A 21013-nucleotide genomic window follows, 5' to 3' on the forward strand; every position below is an offset into this window, starting at 1 on the left:
TAGATGATCGTGCGAGAAAATAAAAATCGCGTAATTTTAATGATAACTTCATTTTCTTATAAAGCTGTTCCAGCCGAGATTTCTAAGTTGCAGATAACTGTAATACAGAGATAACTGTACACAACGATTTGCAGTGTTCCGGTTTTGCGATGTAATTCTCGACAAAGTTATTTTCGAGATACGAAGACTTCCGTCTGCATAACCTGCAGAACTGAAGTGCACGGGTTCCCATCGTATTCACGGTTACTCTGAGTGGCCTCTCTTTTCGTGTTTACCTGCAGGCTAGCTCTCGACCGCGTTTAATCGGCTATTACGCCGAGGAACGAGCATCGGCCGTATCCGGGAAAAATAGTTTACGCCAGACGCGTCACGAGCGAACGATAAAAGCTCGCGACCCGGAATTTCATGGGTCGAGATTTTCACGAACCACTTGTACTTCTATTTTCGCGCGAATGTTCTACGGCTGTAGAAACGACGCCGAGATGCAAAGCAATTAGCAATCTCGTGGTTATTTACCGTGACAAGTGCTCCATTCTATTAAATCGTTGGTCGATTGGAATATTTAGTTTCGTTCGATGGAAATTGTTTAGCTAGAAACGATCGACCAATGGATAACGTGTTTGGGATGGAGAAATAATATTCTTCGTGTCCACGATCTTGCAACGTTGATTACTAATTTATTACCAGAAATATAAATATAATTTCTATTTGAATTAGTCGTTGATAAAAGTCTTTATACTTAAAACGTTTTAATAATGTCATATCGTATAATATATAATACTATATTTTAAAAATTTGCTTTTATGTTTCCTAATCCCAATGTACGGCTACATCCGCGTAAATAGAAATGTGTGAACCTGCGGTTTCTCAGACTATGAATATTTTATATTTTATTACATATTCAGCTATAACCAACCAAGGCTCATAAAACTTTTTATCGTAAAAACATTTCTAGAATAGAAATGATCAAGATGTGAAAATGTCGCGGCGAACGTCGTTATAAATTCAGAATTCATGACATTAAGGTTGTTTTTCCCAGATTGTTCGTCACGAATTAATCGAATAAGAATTCCATTGACGAATGACTAAGAGATAGTAAGGATGAGCTGGTCCTTTGTATTATCGACTACTGCGTTGCGTAACAGGGTTGTTATGTAAGGCGTGGCTCATTAAATCTTACCCATCAATCATTTAAGAATTATTTTCAAGCTTTATGTCAGGGTATACATTCACGAATCATCTTTATGAACGAAGAAACTGTAAAAAAGAATATTCCTTATGGATAGGGATCTTCTTACAGTGCCTTTTGAGAAACTGGTGTTGTCAGTTTTATAATTCGTTTAAAAAAAGACAGTTATTATAAAATTAAAAAATCTTAAATATTCGTAATATTTAAGCGTATTTAATTAAACTATAATTATCTTCGCTGCTTTGAATGACTAATAATAGTGTTGCACATCGTATACTTTACAATTTATCTCGAATTCAATGCGCATTCAGAATTAATTATGACAAAATCAAGTTTATAAAGTGAGCTATCTTTTTATGGCGAACCGTAGAATGTAAGCCTGGCTCATTATACGTGATTCTACTGGAGCATCAACAACGCAGCTAGCGTGTTGCTAGACGTTCGAGACCCCTCGCAGATCCGATCTTATTCACGGATAAATGACTCGAGATAAACTGGCGGCAATTGCGCGATTATCCGGTGCAAAGTGGCAACAAGAAAGAATTCGTCAAAGCGTTCCTCCAGCGTTCCTGGGTTGCGTCGCTCGCCTCTTGGTCCGGTCGCATCTACGGGGATCTCTTTTATCCAGCATTACCCCGTTAAGACACTGGCGAGAGTGCGCTGCCTCTCGTAGGAATATCAAAAGAAATACGCTTAATATTAAACAGCGAGATACGGATCTCCGACATTTAAGAAGATGCCAGTGTCTTATCGGTGCTCGCTTCAAAGACCGTTTGGTTTTGTTCCTTTGGTCGGCGCTCTTTTCACGAAAAAGAAGCTCAACTTCCGCCTTCGTCCAATACGGAACTCTTGCTCTTCATCCTTTCTTGTCGCCATACTGTCGTGCCGCTTTCTAATTAGCCGAGAGACGCGAAGTTACCGGAAATTCTAGAAGGTTTCTTAAGATCGTGAGTCTCTCTATACATTCTCGAATAAATCTACACGGATGAATGACATTCAAAGAGCATGACGGTTACGTACGACTCTTGTCTTTGCTCTGCGATACGAAGAGAGCCGGTTTCATGCTATTTTCGCGTGTTTCTTTCGCCGAGATGTTCGATGTCTATGTACCGGCGGAATGATCGCGAGAAACGACGGAATCGCTGCGTTGATAAAACTCGTTTGAAACACGATTCCATCTTTTCTTTCAAAGAAGAAGAAAACGAGAGAAATAGAAGATCGGAGGAGGTGAAAGAACGAAAAGAAGCGGGACACTAAGGAAAGAAGTCGGCTTAACTTCGTTACTTACCGTCATTATGGGCCGATAAAAAGTGTACAACCACGAGCAGCCATAATCCGTTGGAAGCTGTATTAATATTAGGAAACGAGGAAACGAGGTGGCTCCTTTAAATTTAATCTCTTAATAAGATCATTCGTCAACGAGCCGCAAGCGATAAAGCAGCTAGGATTATTTTTAATCGCTGGCCGGTCACGTCGGAAGAGAAGCTGCTGGCTGCTTCTTTATCAGCGGCCGTATTCAAATTATTGCGCTGGTTGTATCTATTTTTCATCCAATTCGTCCATCGTTTCTTCCCCGAGCTACATTGTCGCTTAACGAATCCCTTTTTCTAGCTACGAACGAGCACCAGTTCAAAGCTTCGGAAATTTAAGTAGCCAGATCAAAGAATTTTAAAATAAGAATTTTCTTACGGACTCGTGCTTTTCATAGATAATAAAAATAAACATTGCTCAAAGCGAGTCTCGAGTGAAAGAAGTAGAAATATTTTTTCGTGATATTCGATGATTCATATTCGAGGTTCCGGGCGAAATGAAGTAAAATTCATTTATACAGCGTCGTTCGATATCACAGAGAGATTTCGTATCGCGACACGACTGCCCTGCGAAACATATTTCCCTCGTTTCAACTTCGATTCGAAGCGGCGACTTCTTCTCGCTTGCGGTTCTGACTCGAACGGAAGAGAGAGTCGCCTTTTCTTCGCTTCTTCCTATTTCCACTTCGCATTCAATTCGTCTGGTCTGCGCCCCTATCGCGAATATCTCGTCTACGTCTATCAGGTTCGTGATTTCGTCTCGGCTAACAGGCAGCCAACGGCTTTGAAAGTCGTTTAAGACGAGCCAACGCGAGGGGTCGCGCACAGGAATGATTAAATAAAACGTGTCTGATATAGTGGATTTAATTTAGAGTTTCTCGCAGGGGGTCCTAGTCGCGCGTGGAAGTGCCAGGGCACAGGGTGGACCTGGTTTCGCATCGAGTTTTTGCGGCCTTTCTCGGGAATAAATTGAAAATGATTGCCGAGACGCTCCTCGATCGAACGTCCGAAATGAATAGGTTCTCCCCATGGTGTATAACGACACCCTCGGGGTTCTGATACCCTTGGGTCTTCGAAATCGCGCTCGAGTTGGCCAAATAACGCTTTATTTGCCTCTTGGTTTTCTGTCACGTCGACATACCCTCGACGAACCCGTTCGTTCTTTGTTAATTAGACACACATTTCGTTACTACCTTTTGGAAGTGTAATGTTTCTTGTTTCGGAACATCCCTAATCACATAATATCGTCTGCTTTATTAAGTAATAATATAGCATAATTTGTTTGAAGGTAATACAATCATCGAGATTTAAGTAGCTACGCAAGCGACTCCAGAGGCTGTTTCTTTTCGAAAAGCTGATACTTATCTGTCGCCTAATGACGTGCAGGTTTCCCCCGATGGTCGTTTATTCGGTTCCTCGTTATGTTCACGTACGAAATGGCTGATTAATATCGATCTCTTTAATCGTCATATAAAAACAAACGCGACACTGTATGTATTTCGTTCGTTAATTTACAAGATTACAAAGTAGGGTAGTTATGCGTATGTGAGAAATGTGCATGAGTGGAGAGCGTCCCTAAAGGCTACATATCTGGCGGCTACTGAATTTTCTATTTACGACAGATAAATTGACAAATAGTAATATAAATTAATAGAGATAGAGATAATGGTTAATTAGTGAAAAGTAATTGAAAGAAGTCGTCGTAGCTGTGTTATCAGATTTCACGCGACGGTTCGCCGACGATTTTGCGCGATTGGCACCGCAAGCAAGAAAAATAACGAGAGGCAAATATACACGAAACGGGAGGCAGTCAACGATCCTGATAGCCTGAAATTCCGGGGCTCGTAATTAGTTGAGAAGTTATCAAAACTCGATAAGTATCTGTGGATGGTACACAGCGTGATTCGTGCGAAAGAATCTTTCCGAGTCGTAACGGTGGTAAGTGTGAAAGAACGATTTCGCGATGAAACTTCGAGGACCGGCTTAATTACGCCATCCCTTGGGGGACGTCCTACGGCGTACGATCTTAATCCACTTCGTCGAGACACGCCGCGATTACTTCGTCTCGAGAAATTGTCAAACGATCGATAAACGACCCGTGCTTTCTTTCTCCATTTCTTTCTTTCATTTTATTATTATTATTACTAATGACGATGAATTGCAGTAACTTCCATTGCTTCTCAAATTTCTTTTTCGTTATTTTTATCGTATTTTCCAATGGAAAATTTCGATTTTCAAATGTGAGACAATACGATTGGATTTAAAAGACAGAAAGCCTTCTATCTAATTAAACAAATTTTTCTATCTAATTCGCGGAAGTATAGGATTCTTGTTCGTTTGTTCAATGTCTGTTCGTTTCCATTTGGTAGATTGTTTTGCGATACCAACAAAACCGAATCGTCTCGGTACAGTCAAGCAGGGATATGCGGTACTCGTGATCGATTATCGAAGTCCGCTAAGTACCTAGTCCTTTTCTTGCCCCCAAAGCGTGTCCCCTCAAAAGCCCTTGGCTCGTCGAAATTGCCTTCCCTTGGCGCTTTCCTCCCTCCTCCCATGTAAATATTACCCCGTGAGCCAGCAGAAGAGGAGAATAAATACCCCGTAGCGGCGCCAATTCGAAAATTGCTTATAAAAATAATTCCGTCTCCTTGCAGAAACGATGAAATTCTATTTATTTTAAACGATGCGACGATAGTTTAGTGAACTGGAAACACTTAAAAAGTAGCAGTACTACAATTACCAAAATAAAGTTATGCTTCTGTGTATATTTCCATGTTTCTGTGCCTTTTACGTCGCTAAGATGCGACCGACGATATTCTTACATAACTGAAACAATATCGGATGAATTTTTATTCATTTAATGATAAGACGATAATTTAACACTAAAATTATTCGTCTTGATTCTCTTAACTAAGTTTTCGTTTAATTGTGCACGATTCTTCAGAACTCTATCTTGTCAATGCCGGTCTTATTATATTTTTAATGATCCGATATACACAATACACATTTTTGCCACGTGCAACCAAATCTCTACACAATACCGAGCATATCAAAACTCGACGTGAATAAGCATTCGTTCACGCGCAAATATTTTAAATTATTCTCACCCCAATTAAATATTTGAAACAATTAACTAACCATGAAACTCGTGCAATCGCTCAAATACATCGCGTTAACGATCGATCTGGTCGCGTTAACATCGCTGAAAATTTTTCACCCCTCGAGGAATGCGTCGTTGGCGAGTTCTTGATTAAACGGTGACAAACTATTCGAAGTAGCGCGCGACCGGGTCAAGTGTTAAAAAAGTTAAGTTAAGCCGCGAGACCGTCGCGTCGACTGGATTGTTTTGCAGTTCGCCTAACTATTTAAAGCATCCGAAGGCTGCAAGGCTTCTCTTCTCTACTCACCTCGCCTCCATCCCGTCGTCCGCTCTCCGCAGACAAGTAGCCCTCTCCCTCTCTCTCTTTCTCTCTCTCTCTCTCCCTCTGTACGCGTCCGCGGTGAATTTCGATAGAGCACCGATTGTTTCCCACTTGATTATCCGGAAAACCACAGTGCGGCGCGGTCCGATTCTCCGCCGGCTTAACCATAACTCGCTGCACCGCGGCCAACTATTCGCATATTGGTTAATTTAACGTGTTGCTCCAACCATCACCCTGCTTTGCGATTTATTATTTAGTCGAAGGCGTGGCCTCCTGTACAAATTGATTAACGAGTTCCTCAGATGCTTCGTCTGAAACGATCGTTAATCGCAAGATTAGTCGATTAAATCGTTATGAAATGTTTGACAGATTGCCATAAATCTTATTACTTCTTCTTATCATCTTCCTTGATAAAAAGGAAATCAATTCTGTTTTAATTAACAGATTTCGGTTTGTAATAGATCACGTTATATATTTATAATTGTATAATTTATTTGTAAAGGTGGATGACGAAGAAAACGAGTTATTCGTTGAAAGGCTGCTTCTAAAGACTAGCGATTTATGTCTGACTTTGAATTCTTCTCAAGTATCGCGTTTAGGAATTGTTTTGCTTTATAAAAGAGTTAGAGTAAATTGTCATTTAATTACACGGATTTAATAATAAATAAATTGAGTAAGAGTCAACGTTCTAAGCTGGTTCTAAGTTAAAAGGTAAACTGCTATCTCGAAAACAATTGTGGGGAAAAAGAAGTCCTTTAGCGAAGTGAAAATGTTCGCTGTGAAAGGAAGTGAAAGGTCGCAAAAGGATCTTTCTCGGTTTCTAGTACTGGGAAGTAACGATGAAACAAGCCACGTGTCGCCATCAAGACTGGGAAGCCGAGTAAATTGTGTCATCCGACGGCGTTGTTTCTAACCGGTGGTCACGCGAATTAGAAACTCCGGAAATCTGTAAATGACTGTAATTGCTTTCCCGCTGGAAATGAGGAACATCTAATTTTACTAATTTTCCAATAATCAACCGTTCATCATCCTCTCTATCTTTACCTACCATTCAATTTCTACTTGTATAACCAAAGAAAAATGCTCTACAATTACATACGAAGTTTTCCTTTCAATGGAATCACGGTTACACCATTATTCGCATGCGTGTTGATATGCAATACACATAAAATTAACGTAACGAGAATGACTGGAATGTATATCGAATAGAAATGATAAATAGCAACGATGTATCCGATTCAACGATTTTAAACTAAACGAACCGAAATTGGTCGGACAGGAAGGAAAGAGGATTGAAAAAATACGCGAGGCGTGCGCGGCATTCGAAAACGGGCGGAAATCCCGCAACGCGGCGTGCAGGTCGCGTTGAATCCGTTAATCTAAAAATTACGGTTAGAATTAAGTGGTTAACGCGTGATTACCCTGGAGCGCTCGCTTCACGCGTTAAACGGATCATGACCGCGTCCGGGGTTCAATCGAAATTTTCATGCACGATTGAGCCTGAGCGCGACGACAGATTGTCCTACCTGTCGCCGTTTAAACGGGCTTCCTCCACGTGACCAGATATCGTTCGATTACAGAATCAAAGGCCGAAGGCGTAAAATAGTATGTAAATAAGAAAGACGAAAAAGACTGCTCATAAACAAGCGTTGACACAAAGCTAAAATAATCATAAAGAAAGCAGAAGTTTGAAATTTATCAACAAACATATCTCAATTTAAATTCATCGTTAATCATAGCATGACAGTTTTTTGATCACGATGGAACCAGGTTGCTGGCATTGGTGAGCCAAATTGAAGACCGGATCAGCTTCGTGCAGAGAAAGAGGACGTTAGTCGATGATGAAGTAAGAAGTAAGAGAGGTGGTCGTATGTTCTCTCGCGACAATGTCACAAAACGTGCCAATTACATTGGCACCCGAAATGGTCCCCGCGGTGCGTACGACTATCCGTTCGTGACTTCGAACAGCCTCGACGTTTTGTAGGAACGCCTTTAACGAGTTTCGTTTCCTTCGTTTCGGTGGAACTGGTGTCGCGTTCGATGTTGCAAGTTAACAGTACTAATAACGCTGTCGAGGAACGTTTCTTTCATCTTCCTTGACTAAAAGAATCCTAGTTGCTGAGATTTTGTGCGTGTAAGAAGTTTCTTGGGTTTCGAGAACTTGATTCTTTCTCCGATATTTTAGATTCTTTCGGCGAGTTGATCGATAATCGTACATTTGTTCGGATAATATTTCATTTTGTGTTTTGCTACCGTTGTATGGTAATCGACTTTTAGTTGCAATTTATCGATTATGAGTGAAAATTATCGTCTTCTCGTGACTCGCGTAACTAAATCACTGTCCCAATTAGACTCGGTCCGACTAGCGAGTCACGGAAAACTATGATTAATAACCTCGTCGATATTCGCTCGACACAATACCGACGGCAGCCAAACTGTGGCATCCTCCTGGACGTTAATTGACCAGTCAATAATTGTGTTTGCCCTAAATGATATTAAGGCACACGGAATTTGATATGCCGCTTTATGATAGACATAAAATGAACCATTTCGCGGCTGGATAACGGTGTTGCTCATGATCGCAGGAACGTGTATGCAAATTCGTTGGTGAATCAGCCCGGTATTCCCGTTGGTCGTTGACGAAATTAAGGAAAAATTCAATTGTCGCGACCCTCGCGTTGCCCTCGAAATTCTCGTTATCCTTCTCGAGTTTCTCGTTCGTTCTTCGCCTTTCCCCTCTCGTCCTTTGACGAAAAATCCTCCTCGTTGCCCTCGACATCCAAGACGTTTCACTTCTACGCTTAACCGTGAAACTTTATCACAACTATCCTGTATGTGTCTCAGCCAGGCCCCAAGGTTTTGTCGTCAGGGACCCACACCCTTATTTCGTAGTTGCGGCGAAATTTCGTTACGATCTTCTATCCCCTGGCCGTTTCAGCTCGGATAAAGGAAGAAACAGGCCTTAAAGAAAGTCATAACATCGCGTAACCGGGAGATCGACCGGGGCAAGAGAGAAATACAAAATTAGAACGTAAGAGTGGAAATGGAACTTATTAGAACCGTCAAAGCGTACGAGAGATTAAAGTTTGGTCGACTTGGTCTTCTTTTACGTTTCTCGATTCAGCGACGCGTAGGCGCTGATAATTGTTCCCTCCTCTCTTGCTGCTCGCTTTTTATCGGTGGTTTCTTTCGGTGTCTCGCTGTTATCCTCTGACAAGAACACGCGATGTACTTTTGAGCTAACCTGCAGGAAGTCTCGCAGCGGAAATAATGGCTGTTGACAGAAAATTATAGTTTACGATCCGGCCAGAGTATCCCCGGTGCAGAGGTAATAAGGGGAATTGCCGTTGAAAGGGGAAAAAAAACTAGAGAGTTTCGGTTGTTCCGTTAATTTCACAACATGCTTAGCTGCAGGTGGCGCGAATTAATTTAGAATCAACGATTCCGCGTCTCGCATAGTCTTTCCTTTAATTCATACGAATCTTAGATTCTGCGCTATATTAGTTATATAATTCTGTTAGCATTGTGCTGGAGAACTATATATTGGAGAAATAGGTCCAAGTGTATTCATATGATTCGGTAGTACCTTCAGATGACTGCAAAAATTTTGACAAAAATTATGACAATAAAATGTAGAACTTGACAAAACATCGCTTCAATAAATAAAGGTACGTACCAGTATTTTTTGTAATCATTATACCTTATAACATACTTAAATTCTTTTCAAAAGAGATTAAATTTACTTTGCATCTACCGAATAATGCTAGTCTTTTCATAGTAGAAGATTATGTGTTAAAATATATAAATAACTGCTACTATTTCTATTCTTCCTTACTACTACGACCAATCCTTAAAAATAGCTAAAAGAAAAATGAGGAATGCACTGTACAGAAATACAGGTTACTATAGCAGTGCAAGTTTGAAAGCAGTTTCTGCGAGATTATTGGCGAACATTTGGGGATAAAGTCAAGTTTTCCTAGCTTTGTATTAAAGGCAACAGAGTTGCAGTGCGCTGGCTTGGTTAGCAAATTCTAATTTCCAACGATAAATTAGCGATGCCAAACATGGCGATATTAAACCGATTGAATATTGATACGCGATCGTGATTTTGAAGCAAAACACCATGCCGACGATATCGTGATTATTATTAGTATACGAGAGACACGACCGTTTCAATAGATTCAAATATTTAGCCAAAATCCTTCGATTTCGATGCGAACGAACATTTGCTGCTAATCATGATATCCAGGAACAAGCTGGCTCACCGGAAATGTTGTAAAACAATACTGTACTGTTTGTTTTCCATCCATATTCACGAATGGATTGTGAAACAAAATGTTGATTTTCTCCTTCGTCAAATCGAAGATTTACATATTTATGGAAATTCATATTTGTATAAATGCTAGTAAAAGAATAACATCCAGAGCGAGATTTGTTTCGTCTACTAAATATTATAACTTACTAACGTATTTTACATATTTTACTTAAAAAGCAACAGTCTATTTACGATGTTCGATAAATATGAGTTGTCTTGACGGTACCAACAAGCTCTCGACGATATTCCATCGAAATAAGAAGCTTCGCTTACTTGAAATATTTATTTTACGAATACATCTCTATTTATTAATATAATATTTTCGAAGAAACGTAAAATAATTCCACGTAATCCAAAGTTCGATGAAGCGTCCCGAAGCAAAATTGCGGAACCATCGGATAGCGTTTCGATGCTGAGGATCGGATAAAACGGCGGACAGCCGGTCTCGGCTACCAATTTGCAATATTTTCGTGTTAGTCCTGCGACAGGCTGAGATATCCGGGAAGCCTGGTTTTTACGTTACGGTGTAGATGATGTGGCTGTTGCCGCAATGGAGATAAGAGATAGGAGGTGACGAGTAAAAAGGAGCAATGAAAGTAAAAAAGGAACGGATAAAAAAAAGGAAGGAGAAACCGACGAGAATAGACAGGGATAAGGGGACGAGAACGAGGAAAAAGTGGGGATGAGAAGGGCAAACAGAAGAAGAGGAGTATGTTTTGACAGGGGACAGGATTATCGACGTCCCGTCAGGGGATAGACTTCCACCTTGCTGCCTCTTTTACTTTCTTTTTCTTTCTCCTCGTCATCTTTCCCTCCATTGAAATTTTTCATCCTTTCTCGCTTTTTCTCCTTCGCTTGCCATTGATACGCTTGTCACCGATTCCGCGACACAACCGAGCGGAAGACTCAATGAGCGGAATCTGATAACTGCTGGAAAACTTCGATTCGAATGCGCGACACTCGCGAGAACGTCTCCGTCTCCACCTGCTATAACTGAGTGAATCGACGAACCGTTTGGATCTGTTATAGCATTTCACGGAACGTTTCTGGCTGCGTCGCGTTTCTACTCCCACGAGTAAATTGTGATTTCTATAGATAACCGGTTGCGAACCGACAGGGACCCATGTCCGACTCGAAATGAAACGTCAAAGCGTGATTTGCGGCAACTACCAGGGTTCAGTGAGCGGCTACGCAACCCGTGAGTTTGTCGTCCAGTTAATCCGACTCGCAGTTTGGAAACCAGCCGCGAAGATACGTTGCAACACAGTGCGTTGTTTTACGCGGTGAACTGCGGAAAGCCGCGATTAACCGTGCTCATTGTCTTCATTAATTTCCATGACCATTGCTTTAGATACTCGCGATATTGTTTGTACATGTCTGAAATGAAACGTGAAACAGAGAGATGCAAACATCGCGTACGTTCTACGAGGGAGGTCCTGCGTTAAAGCAAAGAAATGGTTTCAGCGGATCATCGGCAGTGGAAAAATCCGTCCTCACGTCCGGATGCTCGACTGATGCGCATTTACTGCAAATCCATTCTCGTGAGCGGCAGCTGAGCCAACCGATAACGTTGAAATTGCGAAATAATATTTTAACGGAATCACGTCTGGCCGGACGTAAATTTGCAGACTTTAATTAAAAGTTTCAGCGAAAAGCGTAGGGATGGGAATCGAGTATATACATGCATTGTGAACGGTAAATAATGAAGTGCGCGTTTACGCGAGCGAAACATTTCAAAGTACGTCGGCCGACTAACGTTATGGCATACCGTTGAATAACGTCGAACATGTCCTGCGCACGCTTAACTATAAAAATTAATCCAAAGAATACTACGCCGCGTGTAACCTTTGAACTGTAACTCGTTTTTCTTCAATTATCGCGGAAATGAATAACGTCGTTCTCTTAATTTTCTTTCCAAACTCCTATATGAAATGAAATAATAATTTTATACAAATATAGTTATGATATTCAGAATTGAAAATAATTGTCACTTTATATATACAGGATATTAAATTAATAATTTATTTCCAACGATGTAACACAGCGTGTCGAAGTGGTTCGACATTTTTTCTCCACGGGTATATTTTAATATTACACATTAATCTACAGCGGCACTTCCGATGGTCTTTCAGCGTCGACGCTGATAAGGATACCAGTAACGAGAAAGATACTCCCCGATGATAAATTTCCTGAGTATGCTTAAAGAGGTATCCATCCATAGATTATACGAGGACGGTAAGACCGGGGGTATTAGCGGAACCTTATTAGCGGCTTAGCCAAGTTACGTGGGGGTAAACTAAATTCTCTCGTCTTCCGGCTTTCTTGCCCGTCGCAGGTGATTCCCTCATAACCGATACGCGACGGAGATGCTTTTTCACGGAAATATTTTCACCCGAGCCCATCTTGATATTATGAAAAACGGATTATCCCGTTCCATTAGACGGTAACGTCGTTTGCCACGTCGCGACTGCTATTTTAACCCTTCTCGTCTGCTCATCAATCCTTCTTGACAACCGCACAATCGTATCGTAAATTTTCAGTTATCGCCAGGATGATAAATTATTTTTTCACCGAAGAATTCCAAGTTCGAGGTGGAACAAGTTCGCGAAAGTAATTAAAATATGCTTAGAGTATAATCTGTTTAATTAGATCGGTTGTAAATCAAAGATTAAACGTGTTGCAGGAAAGTTTAGGAAGGGTTAATGAGGATCTTATTAGTTACCAGAAGCTTGAACACAGTGTTCTTGTATCTTTATCTTCGATCTTTGTGTAAATGGATTTCAATATCAAGTTGCAGTTTATCTAAAGAAAGAAATAAGAAAATGTGCTTTTAAATGTTTATCCAAACACGTTGTTTTCATCCTACGATCTTCGATCAATCATCGTTGAAAGCACAGGAGGAACATCTTCCGATGCTTAATGTAGCGTGACAGGAGGACTGCTGGCTAAACGCTCGAAACAACGTTGCGACGCGTGTAAAAAACGAGCATCGAGCCTCGTATATCTGCGGTCACGAAAAAACTTTCTGCACGCGTGTTCCATCGCAGCGATCTCGCGCGTTCTTAGTGCGTAACCCGCTAGGATACTTTTCCTCTACGCGTGATTTACGCATTTCCGTCAGTGGCGCCGTAGTTCGGGACAACTCGATTAAAGTTATGCTTGCTGCGGCTTAGGGAGGATAAGACGGAGTAGGAAACAAAGAGAGAGAACGAGAAAGGGGGAGAAAGCCTTCGTAACTTTTGGACGCGTCCCTGCACATTGCTAAGTGTAATATATAATGGATTTTTGGCCGGAAATGGCGAGGTGTCCATAGATCATGAACCCTACTTCCGTCGCACCTAAACCCTACCAGAGGCCCTGCGGTCTGATTTATTTTCCCGGTGGCGCAACGTCGTCCCTCTGCAGGTCCATTATCTTCGCGCTAGTTTCCTCGATTTGTTGCTCCTTGAATTTCCATTTCGCTACACCAGAGGAATAAGTCGCGTTACCGCGAACCTTGGCAAATTTCTGACTGCTACGGAGAACAATGGAACGAGCAACGAAGAAGACGTTGAGTCGTCAACAGGCAGATTTTATTTCAACGTGATAATGGCGACTTGCTTCTTTGTTCTTTCACGGAGAGTACAATTCGATTGAATCGTTTTATTCGTCGTTATTATTTTATTATATTTGCCTTTATTTCAATCGACCATTCAAACTGCCGCTTCAAATAATTCTGAACTTAATGAGAAGCATAAATTCCAATGTAATTCGAACTGTAGAATATAGATTTCAACGATGTACACTCGTGGAGAAATTGGGACATCGCGGCTATGAGACTTGGTCACGCGATTCTATCGCCATAAAGTATCCCAACACGGTACGTTTATTCAAATTTTACGAACCAGATCGATATACTGGTTCCTTATCGTGAGATTTCCTTTTTCGGTGGCGAGTACTTATTACGTGTTACGTCAATGTCTTCGAAGTATTTATCGCTTCAAGTGAAGCATTCCAGGTCGAGTGGCATTAAACTATGTATTAAACGACATGTCGAGCGAAATCAGCTCTCTTTTATGCCGACGGAAATCGAGAATTGGATCAATAAAAAAAAAAAAAAAAAAAGAAAAAGAAAAAGAAAGGCTGAAATAAGGTTGGACGTTATTACGGTAATTAGACGTTAATATCGACTGTTCTTTCAACGAGACCGGCTGTTTCAAGAATACGTAAGAAGGGAAACTCAACTTGACGATGATACTCTTGGCAAATGTAGGTACGCGGTGCTCCATGTGATCTCCATACGAACGCCATCGGCGAACGTATCGCAATTTGTATGTTAATGTGCCCCCGTTTTGATAAAGTTCTACGCGGCTGGCAAAAGGAGATCATGAGATTCATATATGGAAAAGAATTAACTTCATAATGAGTACATAAGTTTATGTATGGTTGGAGTCGTGGGAAGCATAAGTTTTAAGCGAGAAAGATAACTAGATGAAGGTAAAAATTCCTATAAATATTTCAACGATGTATTATAATCCGTTATATATTCCATAATTTACTCAATGACTAAATCAAACGAAGATTAAACTAGATAAAAAATGGCACTTGATACATTCTGTGAAAACTACAATCTTCTTGTTGGTTATCTCCCTAAACGTTCCACAAGTCATCCAGAGAAATAAATGAAGAATTGTAGAACTGAAAAATGACTGGAACCTTAACAGACGAAACGCCTTTACAGCTGATGTTTCTGCCGAATGGTATTCGCCGATATTGGGCGCGAGTTCCGAAGAAAAGTAAAAGCCACCGCGGAAAATAATAATTCGCTGCCGCCCGAAGGCGGAGAACAATGTGGTGGGACGACAGGCAAAGGAGGAAACGATTTAGATGCAGCACGACGAAAGACTCGTCTGGGGACCGGCGGGCTTGAAAACGCTGGCTGAAGACAGCACCGAGCAAAAGAACGTCACCCGGGACCTCTAACGACTCTCGCTTACAAGCTGTGATTTCTGATTATACTTCGTCGCCCCACTCGGTCCATCCTTTTTACGACTTTCTTTCCATCCTATCCCGGGGGAGACAATCAATATAGGAAACTGGGTCGACTTTCGATGAGTTCCGATATCGTCCGACGATGCGCACATCGTAATAACACTTAATCTTTCAAGATCTCCACGTAAAATTTCCATGTTCTCAAATTGAACAATTAATTTTTCATTAATTGAAATAGCATAATGCTTACTTAAGGCTAGCACAACATCATGTCTTAATAAATAAGTAGAACTTTCAAAGAATAGAAGTTTTCACGAAGATAAGTAAAAATTGCAAAATTCAGTGCTTTATATTCTTAAAACAAATTTGAAATTAATAAAATGACAACTAATCTCGCGTATATTACGTATATTATATTCTATTTTAAAGGGAATCCCTGACATGGAAATCAAACAAAGTGACTGATTTCGCTTAGGTCGATTTTCAGCGATTGATACGTCAGAAGCAACGTTCTCTTCTTAATAATACTGCAGCAGGTTATCGATGCAGCAACTGCACAATGTCTACGATGTCTGTTAATGCAATTGCACTCGGCGTGCCAGCAGTTCAGCTACGTTTTACCAGCAGAGAAAGTTACAATCCCTGGACCACGTAGCGGTGGTTTGGGTTCGCGCGCCATATGCTTCGCGGCTGCGATATCGACATTCCCCGCCAGACAAACGATCGCGTACACGGTCGCGGGACGACGATTACGTAGCAAAAGGGTTGGAATGGGTACAGGAAAAAGAACGAAACAGGATTTTCTGTGCTAGTCCACGAATCTCAGCGAACTTCCAACGACGCATTAAATATTCGTCGCTTTAATCTTTTCTCGGAAGGTAGAGCGGCCGTTTCAATAAAGCGGAGAATCCTCGATCTATGATTGCGATTTTATACAGCAAATAGAGAGGCAGTGCCCTCGAAAATTGATTGCTCAGCGATAATGAAATATCGAGTCGCGCGGTCTCAATCGATCGTCCAACATTTCATCCATCTTTCCTGCTCGGTTACACGGCCGTGTCTAATTTAAATGCTCCGCGCTTCCGGCCGGTTGGCGTCCACCCGAATCCAGACAGGTTATTTCACCGGCAATAAAAAGACAATACGCCTGCGGCACATTCGATCGGCCCCGTTCGACGATTATTATCAGAGAAGGAACACAGTGTAGTTAGCTGGAACGAGAAGAAGATAAATAGGGGTTGAAGACAGAAGAAACGGACATGCATAGATTACACGTACAGCTCGTTAATTATAGACATGCAGGAGACTCGATAACGTTTCGAATTTGGCAAGCAATTTTCACGAGGATGCGTAACGGAACAAATGTCGTATGTAAAAACGACATGGCGGAGAGAGGGGATGGTTGGAGGATAGAAAGAATGACGGAAAGGCGAGAATGAAACGGAAACTGCCGGAGAAATATGGTGGGTAGGGGCCTCGACAGAGGGTTAAGAGAAATGCGTCGTTACGCAAGGAGGGTTAGGCTGTCTCCGCGCCATAGCAGAACGGTGTAATGTGACGTAGCAGTGTGAAATCCGAGTAGAAATTCCGGCGAGCAAGCGAGCGAGCAAGCGATGGAATCACGCAAAACTCATCCCGGCTTGAGTGCAAATCGAGCACAGAGAAAGAGCTAGAAATCGGAGGTGGAGAAGAGAGAGCAAGTAATCCAGCTCGCAGCAGGAGACAGAACACAGCGAGGGTGTCGCTATTTTTCATTAACCGCCTGATAGAGCAAGGGGGTCTTCTTTGTCTTCCCCCTCCCTTTCTCTTTTTCTCTTTCTCCATGTTTTATTTCATCCAGTACTTTTTCTCTTTTTCCTTCGTTTCCTCTTCGTTTCCTTTCCCTAACTGGTCCTTACCCTCTCCCCCTCTCTCTCTTTCTCTCGTTCGTCCTATCTTCGTTCCTCCAACAGATTTTCCCTTCACTTTCTTCCGAACCCCCTGTTTCTCTTTTTCACCAACTCCACCCACAGTTCTTACACTTCTTTCCCCGCCCAAAACCACCACCCCAGTGACGACGAAGCGGACCCTTTGTCACCCGGTCCCGGGGCAGTCCTTTTTTTGCTATTTTATTCAACTTTCTCGCAAGAGGGGCGAATCCTTTTATTACCTGAGCGCGCGACTCCAGTGTTTAGCGGACAATAAGCCGATGAAAGCTACGTTTGAGCCTAGGGGATCCTTTTAAAAGTCCTTTTTCACCAATCTCTCTCACTCCCTCTTCTTCAACCCTCTGACCTTCCTCTCGATATTTTTCTTCCTTTCTCCTTCTTTCACTCTGCGTTTCACTTCCTACCTTATTTTCTTCGTTCGTTCCTTCTTCTTTTTTCCACCAAGGATATTCGTCCTTAACTCACCCTTCACGGAAATTTCACGCCATCTTCTTTCCTCTCTTTTCTTTTCATTATCCGCTTTACGTCTTTCTGCCGTGTTGCCTGACTTGGAATTTCTTCTAGTTCGAAACGTACTCCATGAACTCTAGAATACTCGAGAGGGAGACCCCTTGCCTTCTTTTAACGGCGACTTCGGCAACGACAAAAGCGATCTTACGCCCCGGCAGCGGAAAGCAATTCGCGGAAAGGCTGAGAATTCATCTTTGACTCTCGCGAGCTGCGTACATCATTGATAATACGTCCGCTCGTTTCAACGACCGTTTATGCTAAAAGAAGCTCTTGTCCGTGGTGAAGTGTCTCTTTACGTTTAACAAGAAACCTATGTTTTGTATTGGCACGTTAATATGATTATCGTATATTTCCTTTCTTATAATTTACTACCACTTCTTGTCAGAATTATTAATAAGTTTCGATGAAAAGATAATTATGGAGCTTTCTGATAATGGGCCCATAGCTCTATTGGTAAATGTGTAGACGTTGAATGCACTTTCTAGTTATATGGTTGACAAAATTCTCAAACGCCAGTTCTCAAAGATCAGCCATTATACAACAATCTAGTGTAGTTAATATTAAAAAAACTAGATCTTCCGACGCGGTATACCAGCTTCCCCATTTTGTCTTACATTTTGTCTTTTCCCATAGAGTTCTCCAATTTTATATATTTAAAATTATATTCATTATCTCGCGCGATTAACGACAAGGTTATTCAAGTATATTCTCAGTCTAAGCCGACGTGCTAAGTTCAGAAAAGACATATTTTCGAACGCAATCCCTAGTCATAAAGGAGACGCATCCTCCGCTCCGGAGATACGTTCAATCGGCTCGGAATTCCTCCGTGCCACGAGATTACGTCAGCTGATTTATGGAAGAAGATTACCGAACCTTCCTCTAGGAGTAGGAAGATAGCGGAAGTGGAAAGACGCCAGACGAAGTGCAGACTGTACGACCAGGGGGTGACTCGTTGGGATATAAATAATAATTGCATGATACGCTTGCGACGACAGACGAGAGGTAAGCCATGTCGCAGTTCTTAATAAGAACGCTGTCACGGTTACGCTCGTAAAGCAAAGGGCTGGCAGGAATATCTAAAACGATGAAGATTCTTCCAGGCAACGGAGCCTTGGGGATCGCCGCCACTCCTAGCGACCGTGCAGGGATTTTCTTGAGGGGGAACGGCTCTTCGTTACGAGAACACCACCGAGAAGACAGCGATTTCTCGACAAATGGAATTTTGATGGCAGTAAAAGAGCAATTGGTTCGTTTGCGACGATCGTTAACGAATCGTTGTGACTTTATAATGAAGAAATTGCTGGATTATTTACAGAATGTTTTTTATGAGAGGAGGACGCGAATAATGCTTGTGGAAGTAACGAACCTGGGGTAAATTAAAACTTGAATCGATTAACCTCTCCAGGGACCTCGTAAAGACCAGAGGAAGATAATTATTTCCTATTTTTCTGAGAAAAATAATTGCCTTTCCCTGGCCTGAATAATATTAGATGTTACGGTTAAACATTTGTGAGAGGGTTTCATACACTGTAACATTCATTATACCTTTGATAATTATGCTTGAATTAAAGAAAAACTATTTCACACAAGCTGTCTTATGAAAAAACTCCTACGTCAGAAGGAACAGATTAATTTCCTCATGTACGATTAAAAGCGAATAACGAAAGCAAGCTTGAAAAATAATTCAACGACAGCGAATAGTACTATCGGTATTCTGGTGGAAATATTCAAGCCACGAAAGCTACTTACTCGATAACGACTTTCTCACGATAACATTGTGATCGTTGTTAGAGCAACATTCGGATGAAACCAGCTAAACGCTTTAAGTCTACACTCCTGTTCGCATAAGAAGCGAACTTTCGGCGACCAGAAGATTCTCGGTGGTTGCGCGAACACCAACGGGGTGGAAAGCCGAGGACAAGGGCAGAGGATGGGGTAGATAAATGAAGGCAGAGAGACTTAATGAGAGCCGCGGGCGCATTCATATTTATGTGAACCAACCGACGTACCTACCCAACCTAGCTCTCTAGTACTGAATCAGACTCATACCAACTCGGCTCGTTCCTCCGGCCACCGTTGCCCACCTTCTCGCTACGGCCGCCCAGAAACCAACCCTATTTGTTTTTATAATTCTATTTGAATAATTGCCAGCCGCTGCTACCACTCCTACACCTATGCCCCACGTGCTGCTTCCTCTTTCTCCCTTTCTTCGTCGATGTTGTCCGATTGTCGAAAGAAAGGTCCTCTCCTTTCAATTCTCCCCCAAAGGGAGCAATTGAAACATCACTTAGCCATTTCGTGTATTTACTGAAACGAAAGATGACAAAAGCCATAGGAGAAAAGAATGATAAGTTGTAATTTTACTTCGTTATTTAGTTCGTTATTGAAAATAAAAATAATTTAGACAATATTCTAATATCTTTAATATTGTAATATTACGACGAGCAACAAAGATAGAATTTCAACGATAATTTTAAAGTAGAAGTAAAACTGAAAATAAAGAAATAAAAATATGGTGAATAATATCGGGTCGTAATTAGCATGTTGTACTTGATTTGTAAATGAAATTTATGGTAAAAAGGGCTGAGCTTTGATAAAAACTGCTGTTGGTTCAGGTTAGGAAAGGTTCCAAAGTTTTTAAGGTAGTCGACGTAGGATTACGAATGAGTTAAGCTCTTGATCGTTTGACTTAGCCGTGCGCAAACAACGCTTTTCTATTCTTCGCGAGAAAGATTTTTCCACCACTACGGTTTTCTCGACGAGCCGATCCTTGTACCTACCTATTCCACGATGCCTTCTCCGTCTTTCTATTCCCAGTGCGAACATATAAAAAGAAAAGTGAGGAAGAAAGGGGAAGGAAGAAACTCGAGGAAGAATCGGAAGGCAAGATAACGGCGGAAGCCTCGACGAAAAGAGAATCCTTGTAAAGAAACCAAACGTAAAGGTCGTACGTGCGTCGAGCTTCAAACAGCCGGCCGGAAATTGCATCGGTCGTCTGAGACAACGGTAGACAATTTTTGCGCGCATTGATCGAGATAGAGAATTCGATCGGAAATTCGAGATCCAGAAAACGCACGATTACGAAAGATTGATTCGTACGTGTCGCATTTATAAAACTATGCGTTTGTGATACCGCGTGAAAGAATCGAAGAAACCGCAATCTACTCGCTTCTACTAGCTTCAAAGTAGTACAGAAAAAATGTAGATTCGTCATACAGCGTGTACATAAAGTATTGACACGCCATTCTATTTACCATTGAATATTCTTATCTGGATACAAAATATTTAATTACTATAAGAATGAAACGAAGTAATTTCTATAGTTTTCATTTCGTTTTAGACGCTTTCTTCTTACTTGAAAAAGTCTC

At 41.4% G+C, this 21013-nt stretch overlaps 2 long non-coding RNA genes across 3 annotated transcripts in view; one reads left to right on the forward strand and one right to left on the reverse strand.

The window, feature by feature from the left end:
- The window catches only part of LOC126918658 (uncharacterized), a 362464-nt gene that overhangs the window by 276516 nt on the left and 64935 nt on the right, over window positions 1-21013 (forward strand). The window lies entirely within an intron of this gene.
- LOC126918660 (uncharacterized) lies at window positions 3734-5804 on the reverse strand. The gene is made up of 2 exons (XR_007711396.1): window positions 5638-5804; window positions 3734-5529 (listed from the first exon to the last, which is right to left on the reverse strand). It is a non-coding gene; the product is annotated as an uncharacterized LOC126918660 (long non-coding RNA).

This window comes from Bombus affinis, chromosome 7 (assembly GCF_024516045.1).
Source record: "Bombus affinis isolate iyBomAffi1 chromosome 7, iyBomAffi1.2, whole genome shotgun sequence".
NCBI lineage: Eukaryota > Metazoa > Arthropoda > Insecta > Hymenoptera > Apidae > Bombus > Bombus affinis.